Below are 15420 nucleotides of genomic sequence, written 5' to 3'. Positions count from 1 at the left end.
TTTTAATTATTATTTTTAAAAATTTACATCCAAGTTAGTTAACATTTAGTGTAATAATAATACCAGGAATAGAATTTAGATTCATCCCCTACATATAACACCCAGTGCTCATCCCAACAAGTGCCCTGCTTAATGCCCCTTGCCCATTTAGCCCATCCCCTCACCCAAAACCCCACCAGCAACCCTCAGTTTGTTCTCTGTATTTAAGAGTCTCTTATGGTTTGTCTCCCTCCCTGTGTTTATATTATTTTTGCTTCCCTTCCCTTCCCTTATGTTCATCTGTTTTGTATCTTAAATTCCACATATGAGTGAAGTCATGTGTTTGTGTTTCTCTGACTTATTTCGCTCACTATAATGCACTCTAGTTCCATTCACGTTGTTGCAAATGGCAAGATTTCTTCCTTTTTTATCGCCGAGTAATGTGATGTGGCCAAATTTCTTAAGTTTCTTTGAGCGGAACTCCTCATGGTAAGTAGAAGTGCTACTTATTTCACAAGGGCTGTACTGAGCATTGTTTATTCTTATGGGATATGTTTAATATATACTAGAAGTTTTCCCTTTTGCAATCAATTTGTAAATGATGTCAAGATAGCAAGTTAACATAGGGCTTTCAGTTCATTTTGTTTCCTCCATCTCAGGGTATCCACCTTATTTTCATTGCACAATTTCAAGTCTGAGTTATTTCTTTGACTTCCTTAAACAATTCTGTTTGCTCCCAAACACCTAGTGAGCTACAGTTTTATTCTCAAAATGTCTGCTGTAAATTTTTTAAGTATCCAATTCTTTACCAACTCTTCATCTTGTTGGTGGTTTATTCCCCCCTTGCTGTGTATAATATTATAATCTCATTTCACCATCTTCTTATGATATCAGTCATTCTTTTATCCTTTGGATAGGAGTGAGAGAAGGACACTGAGTTACCCAAGTCCTGAAAGCCTTCCAGGATTCCTCCCAACCTCTTCATACTACTTAGTTCTACTGACTCTGATGTTTAAATATCTCTAGAATATTTGCCCTATGTCCACATCCCTATATCTGCCTTGTTTAGATCCTTATCACTTCTGGTAGATTCCAAATAGTATTCTCTTAAACATATTCTTTTCATCTGTTTACTGCTTCCAGTCTATCTTCCAGTCACAAAATCTAGTCATATTCTCTTGGTGAAATCTTTAAATATCGCTTTCTCTGCAGAATAGCTTCAAACTTCTTAACAGTACTAAAAATGTTCTATATAGTCAGAATTGTAACAAAGTTTTTAAAAAGCCTTATATAGGGGCGCCTGGGTGGCGCAGTCGGTTAAGCGTCCGACTTCAGCCAGGTCACGATCTCGCGGTCCGTGAGTTCGAGCCCCGCGTCAGGCTCTGGGCTGATGGCTCGGAGCCTGGAGCCTGTTTCCGATTCTGTGTCTCCCTCTCTCTCTGCCCCTCCCCCGTTCATGCTCTGTCTCTCTCTGTCCCCAAAAAAAAAAAAAAAAAAAAAAAAAAATCCTTATATAAATCAGATTTCATATAATTGTGCCTTATCACCTGGCAAATGTCTATTGTATTCAGATTCTCATAACATACACAATTCAGTTTCTCAAGCATATTATGTGATATCCTACCTTGCCACAAATGCACATGGTTCTCCTTACTGAAAATGAATTTTCCATCAAAAATATTCTCCAAGATTAAGCTTTGGGGAAAAATTAATTAATGTTTCTAAAGTCTTACTAGGTCAAGAACTGTGTTAATTGACATATAGACATTGCAATATTTGAATTTCCTAATAACTCTAAGATGTTGATATCCTCTCCATCTTAAAGATGAGGAAATCAAGGTGGAATTTAAAGTCTCATCTGTATGACTACAAAAACTATATTTTAACTCTTGTGCTCTAAATTACTTATTTAATTTTCGCAGAAAGCTAGAGATGGATGTTTAACTTGATTTCTATATGACACGAATGATATAAAGTTGCTCTTCATGGAATATGGGTAGCATGTGCAAAGTAACATAAATTCAAAGAAGCCTGAATTTATTTTCAAATTTGTCAATCATTAAAACCCATGTTAGTTCCTTTATACCACTCAATTTCTTTAACTATCACCACCTCCATGAATCATTTCCTCATGCCCTATGGGCAGTTGGTAATGCCAGTATTTCTTCTGTTACTATACCTCTATGCCTCATCTAGTGGAATAAAAATTAACAATTAACACTTACCCAGCAGTTATTTAGCATGGAGACACAGTGCCCTTTAGTAATTATCTCATTTGCATATCTTAAAGTATATCAAAGTGATTATATTAATCACTCTGCATCTATGTATTTACCTGTTTTCATCATTAAAGTATGATTACTTTGGAGGCAGCCACTGACCTGTACATACTTGTTTTCCTAGCATCTAGCACAATTCCTTTCTTGTAGAAGGTACATAATAAATATGTTTAATTAAACGAATGTGCTATGATTAGGGAATGATTATAGTATTGGTAGGACAGAGCAAGAAAAGAAGGAGTGTCTTAAATCTCAGAGAACAAATTCAGTCTGCTCCTACATTCCTTGAGCTCAGGAATGTAGAAACTTTGGTAGCCTCAGTTATTTTCCTAAGGTTACATGTCATTATGTTTTCTTATAATGGATGTAAATTATGCGTTTTTTCCAAATGACAGTAGTCAGACAGTCTAGTTATATGTCTTAATAGATATCACAAGTTTAGTAGACTAAATATGCTTTGATTTATTTCCAAATTTTGATTCATTTTAATGACCCTATCGTACATTACGGAGTTTATATTTTACATGCTTTATAAATTCAAAATATTGGAAAGTCTCTTGATCTGCAAAGAGATGAAATTCATCTCAAAATCTCCATCTCTGTTTTCCATCTATTTGAAAAGATCGGTCAAGTGTCTTTCTTATGCATCGCTGGACTTCCGGAAAGTGGAAATTGGTTCTTATTATCACCTTTGGGTTTGTTTTATCTAAGAGTATAATTGGCTACTTTTCCTGAGTTGTTTTGATTCAAGGCTTACTTGTGGCTCCCACTCTGATGTTTTAGGGATTTACCACCCCTATAACTTTTCTCATGCCGTATTCTTCTTTGTAGACTTCTAGTGTTGGTCTCTTCTAGGTTGATGAGGTGTTTGTGTGTGTGTTTCTCAGGTCTCTCCCCACCTTTAAGACCACTGATAGTGAAAATTCACCAAGTAGATACAAAGTTGCTATCTTCATTGTAGACTTGGGTCTTGAGTATGTATGGGAGAAAAGATACTGACTTTGTCCTCACTCACTGCAGGAGGGATGAACTAAGCTTTTCCTATCCACCTGGTTATGCATTATTGAATCACGTCATCTCAGAGAGGTTAATTTTCTAATGCTTACATGAGTAATTATTTTAGTTTATGTCAGCAATTTATATCTTCAAAATGATTGTACTCTATATCCACATACCTGATAACTTACATTTTAAAGTTTTCAATTTCCTACTATTTTTAAATGAGATGTTATCTTCATACAAAACTGCTTCTATAGGTGATTAATTTGATAAAACTCATGGCAAGATATTAATCCTTAGCTATAACTTCTATGATTTTTAAAATGTTTGAAGACTTTCAATCTTCTGTTTAAAGAATAAAGAATGTCACTCAGATAAGTATTTTAAAATAAGGTCTAGTATGTAGTTCACTTGAAGTTTATTAGGTTAGAGGCAATATATATAAATGTGCATATAGTCTGCCCGGGGTAGGACAAAACATTATGGAATGTGGGATATATAATAAACATAGCAATTGGATGGTTAATTTCTCAGACTGCCATTTAGAATATTTTAGCATCATTTTGATCAGTTAGGTGCAATTATCTTTTCTATGACCTAGTAGGCACGCTCTCACGTGCATTAGAAGAAAGAAATGTTTCCCCGAACTTCTGTGAACTCCATCCATGTTGTCATCAGCACTCCTCCTACCCTCACAGGCTGATATCAGTTGCTCCTGGTTTATTGACTGGAAATCACTGACCATTCTTCCTCCAAGGCTGAACTGCTTCTTGTGCAGTGTAACTGTTAGATGGCAAACCTTGGTTATATTCTATTCTTGGTCTATATCTTGGTCTATATTATTCTCTAGTCTAGTCTAGCCCTGAGCTGTGAAATTGCAGATTTCACTCAGATCTTACAAATAGTCAGATGTGATAACACAAAACTATGATACTTGTATGTGTACGTGGTACCTATGTATATGTAATAAAGAGAGGCTTTGGAAAGACACAGTATTAGGCTTCTAAATGATCTTAATAACATCATATTTAGTCTGCTTTTGGTGGAAAAAGAAAGTTTAATTAATTTTTACACTAAAGATACTTTGGGAAATTGACAAGTATTTGTATACATTTGCTATTTTACATGGCTCTCTCACTCTAGTGTTTGTTGTAAATATTATTATGACATTTTAAAATGCTATGTGTATTTTTACTTGATGAATATCAGCCTAATGAAATGAACATTTTGTTTTAAAGCTTTCTTTTTTGAGGCACTGAAAAAAGAGCAGTAGAGACCATGGTGTGTTCTTAGAAGCTTAAATTCTAAGAGAAAGGGCTTTCAGAACTATTGACATTACCAGAAAAAAAAGGTGCTTACCATCCAAAATACTTAGCAGTAATGAACACATGTACCCACTATGGTGATTAAAAAAATCTCTTCCACATTATTCAAATAAAAGTTAATTATTTTTAAATTAAAGTCTTCTAAGAAAGGTTATCCACATGAATCCAGGAAAGATCTCCTATAATTTGTAGCCATACATCACTCTTTATGTTTTATTTATTTTTTCTTAATTTTCAGTTTAGCCTGTTGATTTTCCTGAAATGGTAAGGAAAAAAAACAACTCTGTATATCTCACTTATAATGTAAAATATTCAGTCTAAATCTGCAGAAAGTATGTCTTTTGAATAAAAGAAGCAGATAGTACAGTGTTTCTGCCAAAGAGAGTCCAGTTTAAACATTCTGCAGTATGCAAATGTTATCTCCTCGATGTGAGTGTTTTCCCTGAGTAGATGTTGCAGAGTTGGAGCCTTCTGCCTGTGATTTAGGTTGTAATTTTATTTGTGGAAATAAACCAATTGCGGAGCTTCAATTGTCTTAGCGATGAGGTGATCAATAGCCCATTACTGGATAGAACAGCAGCTACAGGAAGTGCATTGAAGATTTTAATGCATGAATTATGCATGCGGTGCTCATTCTTTAGTCTCCGAACAGAATGACAGGGTTTGTGAAGTCGCCTCAGATAGTTTCTTGCATTAAGTGACTGCAGTGAAATGCTTAATATTTTCAGGCATAGAAGCAGCATTGACTCAGGCCAGCCGAATTTGGAAGATGTAAATCCCCCAGCTCCCAGCACAGAATGCTTTATTTGAAAGTATTGCTATGTAGAGAGCCAGCTTCGCTGTCATCTAACCTGCTCTTCCCAGAAGGTTGGCTGAAGGATGGGAGCGGCTGTGCCTGCCTCTGAGGTCACAGCTTGAAGTCCTTTTAACTTGCTTTCTGCTGCAGGAGAGAGGCGTATTGTGGTATAACTGTCGCTGCATTTATTCAAATGGACAATTTGCAATAAATACTATACCCAGCACAACAGATAACTCAGCATATCAGGTAAGCACAAGGTTTTTCTCTAGGTAATTGTAAGTGAGAATGTGCTGAGTTGGGATAACGGTGATGCGGTATTAGTAACGTTGACTCAGACCTCAGTATTGCGATGCAGCATCAGGGTTCTGAATTGTTTTGTTCATTGAAAGGTGACTTTATTTTATATTTTTGACAGTATTGTGCCGTAAGGTATTTTATTTGCATGCAAAAGCTATTCAAGAATATACCAGAGCTCCGATGTGTGTGTCTTAGATAGCTAGCCTGCAAATTGGGGAGGGGCAGCACTGAGCGTGAGCTGAATCAATAAAAAAAATTATCTCCTTCTGGAGAAGTTTTAGCAGGGTTGTGGTATTCCTTTGGCTCAGATTATTTCCTTATTGTCAACATTTTCAAATTATGGTGAAAGATGTTGATAGACACCAAAAATGTTCAATCCTTCTACCAGAAGTAGAGGATGGCACTGAGGTACTCAAACTCAAATACTGTGTTGCATACAAATTGAACAGATGGAATTGAAATAATTTGGAATAGCATGTCCTTGAAGGAAGACCTTGGTGTCAGAAACAAAACAGTTTGACTTCTACGTGTTTTGTTTTCTTTCTTCCTGTCCAGAATGCCTTACTTTAAAAAGAGTGGGTAGATGGCATATTTTGAATTTACTACCCCCCCCCGAAAAGTTTTATTTTTTTTTCTTGATGTTTTCAATTAAGCTTATGGAATTATAGAACCCACTGTAGAAAAGCCAAATAAAATCCACAAAAACTCTGAAAAACTGAACAGTAAAAATAATGTACTACTATATTTATCAGTCTTTGTGAATTAAAACTGCTTGTTTAAATATCATGGCAAATAATTAATAAATATGCAAATAATGTGCGGTATGATATGAATTCCTTGACCTCTCTTCAGGGTGGGAAAATGGCATTAAATATAACATTTTAAGGATAATTTTAAACAGTAAATATGCACTATTAATGTATATATATATATATACACACACTATTAGTATATATACACACATGCATATATGTACACATATGTATTTCTACACATATACACTATAATATATAATTGATAGAACATAATATATGCAATATAACATGTATGTATATGTCCTTCCTCAAATATGATGCTAAGTTTTTAAAAATATGTTTGCTAAATAATCTATCAAGAACCGGTAATAGATAATGCTAAGTATGCTTTGTGAATAAGCATCACCTATTAGAAAAAAAAAGGAGAGAAATACAGAGCAATGATCATAAGAACACAGGGGAACTACCTTTCAAGAATTTCACAATGCATTTTATTCTGTTGTGGTATTACTCTATTATATTTGAGTTTCCTTTCAACTGCCTGGTAGTATGGTGGCACAGAACTCACTTTATAGAACGTGTTTAAATCTGCAAAGCTGAGCTAGTTTAGGCACAGGAGGAAACTCACACGTTGAGTTTTTCCTTAGGGAGGGGAAGATAGGAAGGAGAAGTAGCTGCCCCTATACATTTTAGAGTCTCCTGATGCTGAGTCATGGTGTTCATTCCTGCTCAAATGCCTCCTGACTGAGGTGGCCCATTAACAGCTAGTAAAATGGAATAGAAATGAAAATGAAAAAGAATGGAGGGGGCAGAAACTAAAAGATATTTATTGCCCAAAGACATACTAAATTCTGAGTAATGAGCATAATGGCAGTGCTACTTGTTTGATCAGGCTGAGGTGACAGTAGAAGAAAAGCACCCATGCTGGATGACAAGAACGTAGCAGTAAAATTAATGGGCTAACATGGGGAAATTGTATAAACAAAGGGGTCTGAGTAGCACTGCACTTGTTAAATCTCTCTGTCATTGTTCTAGTCTCAACTCAAACCATTACTCAATATCACTGAAAATATGTGATGGTTAGATAAAGAATATTTCCTGGATCATGTGAGGGAAATCTGGAATGAGATGTGCTCTGCTCCCAGTTCCCACAGTAGTTGTAATTAATTTTTATAGATTGTCAATTGGGAGAAACTAACAAGAGATTAATGAGAAAATTTGAATATTGACCACAATATATGAAGTGAGACGCCAAAATGAGTTTAAATAATGATTATTATGGCAAAGCATAATCATATTAGATAAAGTTAGAAAGGAGACCGAGGACATACAAAAAGGGTATGATAAATGGAAAGAGGAAATGGAATGAGAAACCCATATAGCAGTGAAATATTAGCTATAAGATTTTGAAAGAAAAATGTACTTAATGAATAATTGATATACATAATTAATGCCCCTTAAAATCAATTTATAAGAATTCTGAAATATTATGATTCACTAATGTAAGACTTTGTAATTTACTTTAAAAATGTATTTTAGAGGTGACAGTAGAGTAAGAAATCAGTGAAGTGTATTTTAAAATGGTAAGCTGTCCATTTTCTTTTTAGTATAATACTTATACTAATAAGGGTTGTTTGTACATATGTTATAATAAATCTAAGTAAAAATCTATCTCTATATTTTTATATATCTCTATATGTCCTATATTTAACATTAGCCATAAACTAGGGTTGTAAAAAAGTTACGAATCATTTAATAGAAGATTAGGAGACCAAAAACATTTGAAGAGAGATAATATGTCCATTTTCCAAACTTAAAACACTCATAAAAGTTTTTTTCAATCTGAGTTTATTTTTTTATGATAAGGAAGTCTCCCCTGTATTTTTTTAGTGAATAGTTCTGAAGAATTGTAAACTTTGTCAAATTCAGAAACTTTTTTAAGTATGAATTTATAACAAAGAGTGACACCAAGAAATTGTATCTTCTCTTTTCTCCCTTTGGAAAAATAGTAACATTAATTTCTCCCTAAAATATATTTTCTAAGAAATTAGTGTTTGAATTATTTTACTTTTAAAAATGCTCCTAAAATTTGACTCTGAGGGGTGTGTCATTTTAATATAGCTTCATGAATGTTTCAGCAATGTCTTCCCTCTGATTATAAATATAAATTTTACTCTATTTTTCATTGCTTTCTAGTCACTTTCCTCTCATAAAACAACTCAGTGTAATGAAGAATTCACTTAAAGATCTTCCTGTGTGCTCTTGCTAGGGATTCTGGCTCTCTAGATGTGAAAAAAGAAGAGGGGCGGTGCTTTCACTAGAACAAATAATTCAAATGTAGGAAAAAAAAGTACAACATAGTGTCATCTAAAACATTTGGTAAAAGTTTAAGTGTCATAGGACAAATAAGGAACCATAATCAAAATTTTTAAATGGAGCCCAGGAGAAGAATGTACATAAAAGCATGGAAGCAAAAATTAATATTTTATATTCCAGTGTCAGGGTTGAAATAGAGGAATTGGACTGGTAGAGTTGAGAACAAACACGGTGGGAGCAGATTATTAAGACCCTAACCACTAGAATAACATGTTTAGACTTAGTTTTATAGTGATTGGGCACTCACATCTGTTATTCAATCCCATTGGGGGCATTTAATGCTCAAAAAGTTTCTGACCCCTGAATCAGATGAATGGTGAACATTTTTAAATGATTGTTCATTCTAAATTAAATATTGTATTAATCTTGCCTTTTATTTTCTATATTCTAATGCCTCGCTTTGCTGACCCTGGGAGGATTGCCCTTCCTGAGGTTAGCCAATTACTAGTTAGTAAACCAATGACCCCTGAGTGAACTTTTCAAGTGCAAATCAAGCAACCTGGAGTGCACACCTTAAACCATCTTCTTTATTAAGGTTTTCACACTCTGGCCAATTTCTTCCTGCCCTAATCACCCCTGGGACCTGTACCAGACAACTAGGGATGCTCTGGTGCTTACCCAGAGCTTCTGAAGTAATTCAAACTAGCCCCCGTAAATCCACTTTTATCCTCTCTCCTTCCTGAGAAAATCACACTGAAGGCTTTTTGCCTATAGTCCCCCCTCTCCTTCTGCCTCTTGATTGACCCCCAAGCCCTAAGATTCCCTGTGTGCCCCCATGCATGGTATGCCCCCTTCTCTTGGGATCTGTGAGTATAACAAGTATCCTTTCAGTGGCAGTTATCATCAGATCCATTGGCTTTACCATACTCAAATAATAATAAAACCTGTATTAAAACAAACATGAAAAAGTCTTAACACCAATTAACATCAATGGAAATTATATATTCCCAGTATTTAAAATAAATAGATCTAAGTCTTTAAAAATAATTACCATTTTATTAAATTGCTATATTATTTCAGATTTAAGGGCAAATCCTGAGTGAACCTCCTCTAAACATAAGTTTAGCTTTTTTCTAAGCTGTGGTTGAAAGAGGGAGGGGATATTCTCTAGAAATATGAATGGACAATTAGAAGTTTTTAGTCTAATGGCAAGCTACATAGGTCTAAAGTTTTATCATTTTCCTGAGTCTGCTTTAACTTGTAGCATTTCTGTTACATAAAAACAAGCATCTACCTCATCCAGCGACTAAATCAATGTCAAGGGAAAATGCCACCTTATGCTCCTAAAATATCAAATTCTGAAACTGTAATTATCAAATGCTAGTGTTGTTTATATAATGTGTTTGGTATCCAGTAAGCAACACACATCCTAATTAAGAAATATTTCTGCTACATTAAGCCTACAAAATTGAATTGAATTGTCTTGAAAATGTGGTGTCCAAAAAAAGGTTTTTGGTAATCAGTAAATGCCAAACTTTGGAACAATGAACCAAACACAATTAACTATAAGACTAATAAGAATTGGGCCACACAGAGGTAGTGCTCTGAAGAATATATACCAAAAGACAGTAATGATCTCTTTCGGTGGTACACTCTATTACTTCAAAGTACCATCACTGAGAGAAATTGAGAACATTAATTGACTTTAAAGGGTAGAAGAATTAAAACATGAAATGCATGTTTGAACCTAATGGTTTTTAACTTCCCTTTCTACTTCAAGATTGTATGATATGTTATGATTGCAATTGCAGTAACCCTTTAAGAGATGAGCCTTTGATAAAGAAATTCAAGTGGAAAGTTGAAGACAATTTAGATTGATAATAGGTTAGAAAAGACACTAGTCATGCTAGCAGATGGAGGGCAGCAAGGTAGGTGGCTGGGAGGGAATCTGGAGGCAGAGCTGTGCCAGAAAGAACATAGGAATTTAAACAGATGGAAGATGATATATTAGTTGGCAAGAAGAGAAGCTGGGTGACAAACAGGAGGATCTATTGAAGAACTGGCTGAGCAGACAGCCAAGAGGTGAACTGGATGGGCCAGTAATAAACAAAATAGGTCAGTATGAGGGCACCCAAGTTCCAGAACAAGTAGGCAAGAATAGTGGAAAACAATTGCAGTTGTTCCCTTTACTCGAACCTAGGAAACGACTTTTATTATAATTTTTTAATGTGCTTTGAAATCATGATGAATGATCTTCTATGGAGGGAACATTTTAGTAGAAAATTCAAAGATGCTCACTACTGAAAAAATTTATTCTGTAAAATTATCGAGAGCATGAAATTTATTTTTTATTTCCTAGTTTTGTGTTTTCTATATTTGAATTCTGGCCTTGGATTGGCTAGTAAATGAGAAATTGGCTGGAAAATAATGCTGAAGGTTAATGTAAGTAAGTAAGTAAGTAAGTAATTATGTAGAGAATCAGAACTTTAACCCCTACCAAAAAGAGAACTTTTTGGTCTATGAAAAATTTGAATTTAATTGTATGTTTAGAAAAATTCCTTATATTGTATTGCCTGTTTAAAAAAAAATTTTAATGTTTATTTCTTTTTGAGAGACAGAGAGAGATAGAGCATGAGCAGGAGAGGGCAACAGAGAGAGGGAGACACAGAATCTGGAAGCAGGCTCCAGGTTCTGAGCTGTCAGTACAGAGCCTGATGCAGGATTTGAACCCAGGAATCATGAGATCATGACCTGAGCGGAAGTCGGATGATTAACCCCACTGAGCCACTCAGGTGCACCTCCCTGTATTGGCTATTAAAAGCAGTGATAGCAGTGCCTCAGCGAACATAAAGATGATTACAAGTCATTTGGTCTCTTTTCTGTCTTCAGACTTATCTACCTTTAAATCACTATATTCTTAGATAATTATTTGTGCTTACAAATTAAGTAGAATTGTTTAATGTAATTAAGTACTTTTTACATGACAGTTGCCACCATGAAAAAGTGCCAGGCATAGTAACATTCATAGGAAGGTGCTGACTTTACAGCTATTCTAATTGACCTTCAGATGGGTACATGGGTTCTAAGCAGAAGAGATACTTCCATTTGCCACATATATAAAGTTTGAATTAACACCATTGTTTCCTTTGTTCTTCCATCTAAACGATAAACTTATTTTTCTCATACATCAACCATATTTCTCAGGTCAATCTATTGCTATCTATTTTACTAGCCAAAGGTCTTATGCCAATATGCCTGAAACTTTGATATTTATTGCTGGTGTGATCATTTCTAAAATATCTGCATTCCAGAGCACCTGGCTTGCTCAGTCAGCAGAGCATTGACCCTTGATCTTGGGGTCATGAGTTCAAGCCCTATGTTGGGCACAGAGTTTACTTAAAAAAAAATAAAATATCTGCATTCCAATTAATTCCACACACAGAAGCAAAGATGATTTATCAAGGGTTATCTGGGCTTTATGACTCTTCTTTTCAAGTGAAGCTTTTAGTTGCCATTTTAATCCTCTGAATTAAACTTTTGAGCACAAGGCTAATAGCAGCATCTTCCCAAGTTCTAAGTAATTCTCTTCTGCTGGGGAACCACATTTGCCAAATTCTACACATATGTCAGCCACTATGCCAGACTTTGGGGATACAAGGATGAATAGAACATGAATCTTTCCATCAAAGAGTTTATATTCTAGTGGAACAAACAGATTTTTATATGTTAGATACTATGGCACGATTTAATAGATGGAATAATGCTATGTACATAGGTAATAGATATGTCTCCCACGCTACATAATTATGAATCTCTTGAGGTCACAGAACATTCTAATTTATTAATTCAGCAAATGTTTATTAAGACCCTTCTCTGTGCAGTGGTTATGCAAAGGGAAGTTTATTCCCCGTTGCCATGGGAAAAAAAACAGTCTCTTGAAAAAAAGAGAGGAGCAAACAAAGTTTATTGGACAAAGATAGCTCTTGTAAAGATGTAAACCAGGTACAATAGTGCATATAAATTGGGCTCTAGACAAAAGTAGGGGAAGGCATCAAGAATAATCTCCTGGATGCAGCAATCAAAGGACAGTTAGGATATTTTAAAATATTTGTATCATTGTTTATTACTTATAGTTATAAATGATGTTCACTGAAAAATTTAGAGGTTCACACTAAAAAGAGGTAGTTAACACAACTTGAAAGGATAGAGGAAGCAAACTATGTCTATAGTGCTGAGATAATTGCTTTAATGCATGTTCTCATTTAATCCTTTCTAGAAGACGATGAGATTCTCACTTTAAAGGTTAGAAAACCAAGACTGAGTTTACCCTGTTTTTAAAACTATAGGTTCAGGATTAAGAGATTAAAATTTCTCTGCTATATTCCCATAATTTTGCTATTTTTTTTTTTTTTTTGCATGTTGCAGGAACCTTCAAATGTCAAAGCATGGATGCATTCAATGATAGTTTGTACTCCTATGTTCATAGGTGTGTTCACCGATCTTTTATTGAACTAAAATGGACATACATAATGGAACCAGTGCAAAGTTACAAATTTATTTTATTAAGATGTCTGTGATTAGAAGAAAGTCAAGTATAATTTGGAAAGTAAACTATCCATAAACAAACTCTAAAAGAAAAAAAGGTCACTTTGCCCAAGTGTGGAAAATTTGAATGATGGATAAAGAACAAAATGACACCTGAGGAAATACATACATTTAACAAGATGCCCAATACATGGACCAGCTTAAATGTCGTTGAGTAGATTGATGAGTAATATGTTTTTAATAAATTGATACTACCCAGTTTATTGTTTCCTCTAAAATGTGAATTAGTGATAAGAACTTTTTTTACTGCTTTTCCTTGGGAGGATGATTTCAGAAACTTTTTTCCTTCTTAACTCCTTTAGGAGAAAATGTGGTATTAATCAGGCAAGTTTTCTGTATATAACTAAAGAATAGAAAGGGTATAACTTCTGTTTTATTGATCATTGCATTCCTGGAGTCTAGAACAGGGCCATGAACATAGTAGATATTCAATAAATATGTGATGAATGAATGGTCACATGAATTAATGTTACCACATTTTATTAATTCTAAGACACTATGTTTGAGTCACACTGTTAAATTAATAGACTTTGAGGATCATATTATGTAAATGGACATATCAAATGTAAGATGAATCCTGTAGTAGTAGGAATTTTTTTTTTGTAGTAGGAATTTTTTATGACTATCTTGGCCTAAAGTATACCTGTACCTGGAGATCTGAATGTCAAGTCAACAATTTTAGCTTCTTTACGAGTATGGTCTTCAATCTCAATGAAGACCAACTTTGCTATGACTTAGGGAATATGCCTGGCTACCAAGATTTACATATCTTTATGTCTTACAGCACCCTCTCTCCCACCACCATGATCCATGAGTATATTTTGTGTTAGTTTTCACAAGGAATATGTTGTAAATGGCAAGTTCAGGGATTTGGAATGACCATACTATGTGGTTTCTTTCTTCTTTTTTTTCTTCTTTTTTTATTTTTTTTTACTGATTTTTATTAATTAGAAAATTCATATAAAAATATTTGGTGATTTAAAACATGAGAAGATATTCTGTCCAACAAAAATATTTTGAGTATTTTAATAAAAGATAAATCATGTATTAGGTAGAACTTACATTATGTAAATAGCAGGGATGAAAATAATTGAACTCTTTTAAACTATTTTACATAATATTAAAAATGTTTTCAGACTCATGGGCACAATCATCATTCTGTTTATGTCTATCCATATCCTCAGCATTTAGCACATTGCCTGATCTATTGTAAACAGTTGCTTAATATTTGTCACTAATATGTTGATCCTAAGGTCTTCTTGACTTACATATTTAAGTCATAACAATGATAATAAAATAGTTCACAATGAGGCAGTAGCATTGTTAAGAAAATATTTAAAAAGTGGTGAATATATTCCATACTGTGGCCTATTCATAGCTGAATGACAAAGTATATAAACAGTGTGTTTAGAAATAAATGACCTGCCAGATAAACAGAGACCTAGGGCATAAAAATGTGTCTTATTGAGTCTGAGTTGTCTGATATTGTTAAAGATGACTTGAAATGCAACATTGTTTCACTGGAACTTAATGAAGATGTTAAATAAATAGAAAATTTATGAGGGGAGTAGATCAGGCATAAATAATAATAAATATTTTGAGAGACATGGTTATTTGTACCAGAATACTCAATTAGAAGAGAGAAAACATGGCCAATCCTTTACATGGATATATTTGGATGAGACCTGTGCAGGAGAGCATGAATACCAAATAGTGTTGATTTTTAAATAAATCATTTTTTATAGGAAAAAATAAAATTCTTTGGCAAAATGATTGTTTTGAAGTTATTAAATACAAAATAGTATTACAAATATTATTTTATATGGTCTTTATTGTAGTAGGATGTAGCCCTCACTTATGGAAATATTAATGTCTTTAAGTGACACCCTCCTTTCATTTAAATTGAACTTAAATAGATGCTTCATGCAGTAATGAAAAAAATATTTTTGGGTAACCTAAGAGAAAGATTATTTAGAATTTGTTGGCCATTCCCTTATCAAGGATGAAATGAAATCTTAGAGTTGGAAGGGGTTAGTTTTTATAAAACTGTGACTAATCCTTAGTTT

General features: G+C 34.1%; 1 protein-coding gene across 5 annotated transcripts in view; it reads left to right on the top strand.

The window, feature by feature from the left end:
• CNTN1 (contactin 1) overlaps positions 1-15420 on the top strand; it is a 363960-nt gene that overhangs the window by 113465 nt on the left and 235075 nt on the right. The window contains exon 3 of one of the 5 annotated variants that reach the window (XM_019452462.2): positions 5529-5627. The exons of the other annotated variants lie outside the window; for them this stretch is intronic. The gene's annotated coding sequence lies outside the window, so the exon portion shown is untranslated. The remainder of the gene's footprint in view (positions 1-5528; positions 5628-15420) is intronic. 5 annotated transcript variants of the gene reach the window in all.

This window comes from Panthera pardus, unplaced genomic scaffold (genome assembly GCF_024362965.1).
Source record: "Panthera pardus isolate Hobbes unplaced genomic scaffold, ASM2436296v1 HiC_scaffold_6, whole genome shotgun sequence".
Classification (NCBI taxonomy): Eukaryota; Metazoa; Chordata; class Mammalia; order Carnivora; family Felidae; genus Panthera; species Panthera pardus.
This window is presented reverse-complemented; position numbering and strand designations above follow the sequence as displayed.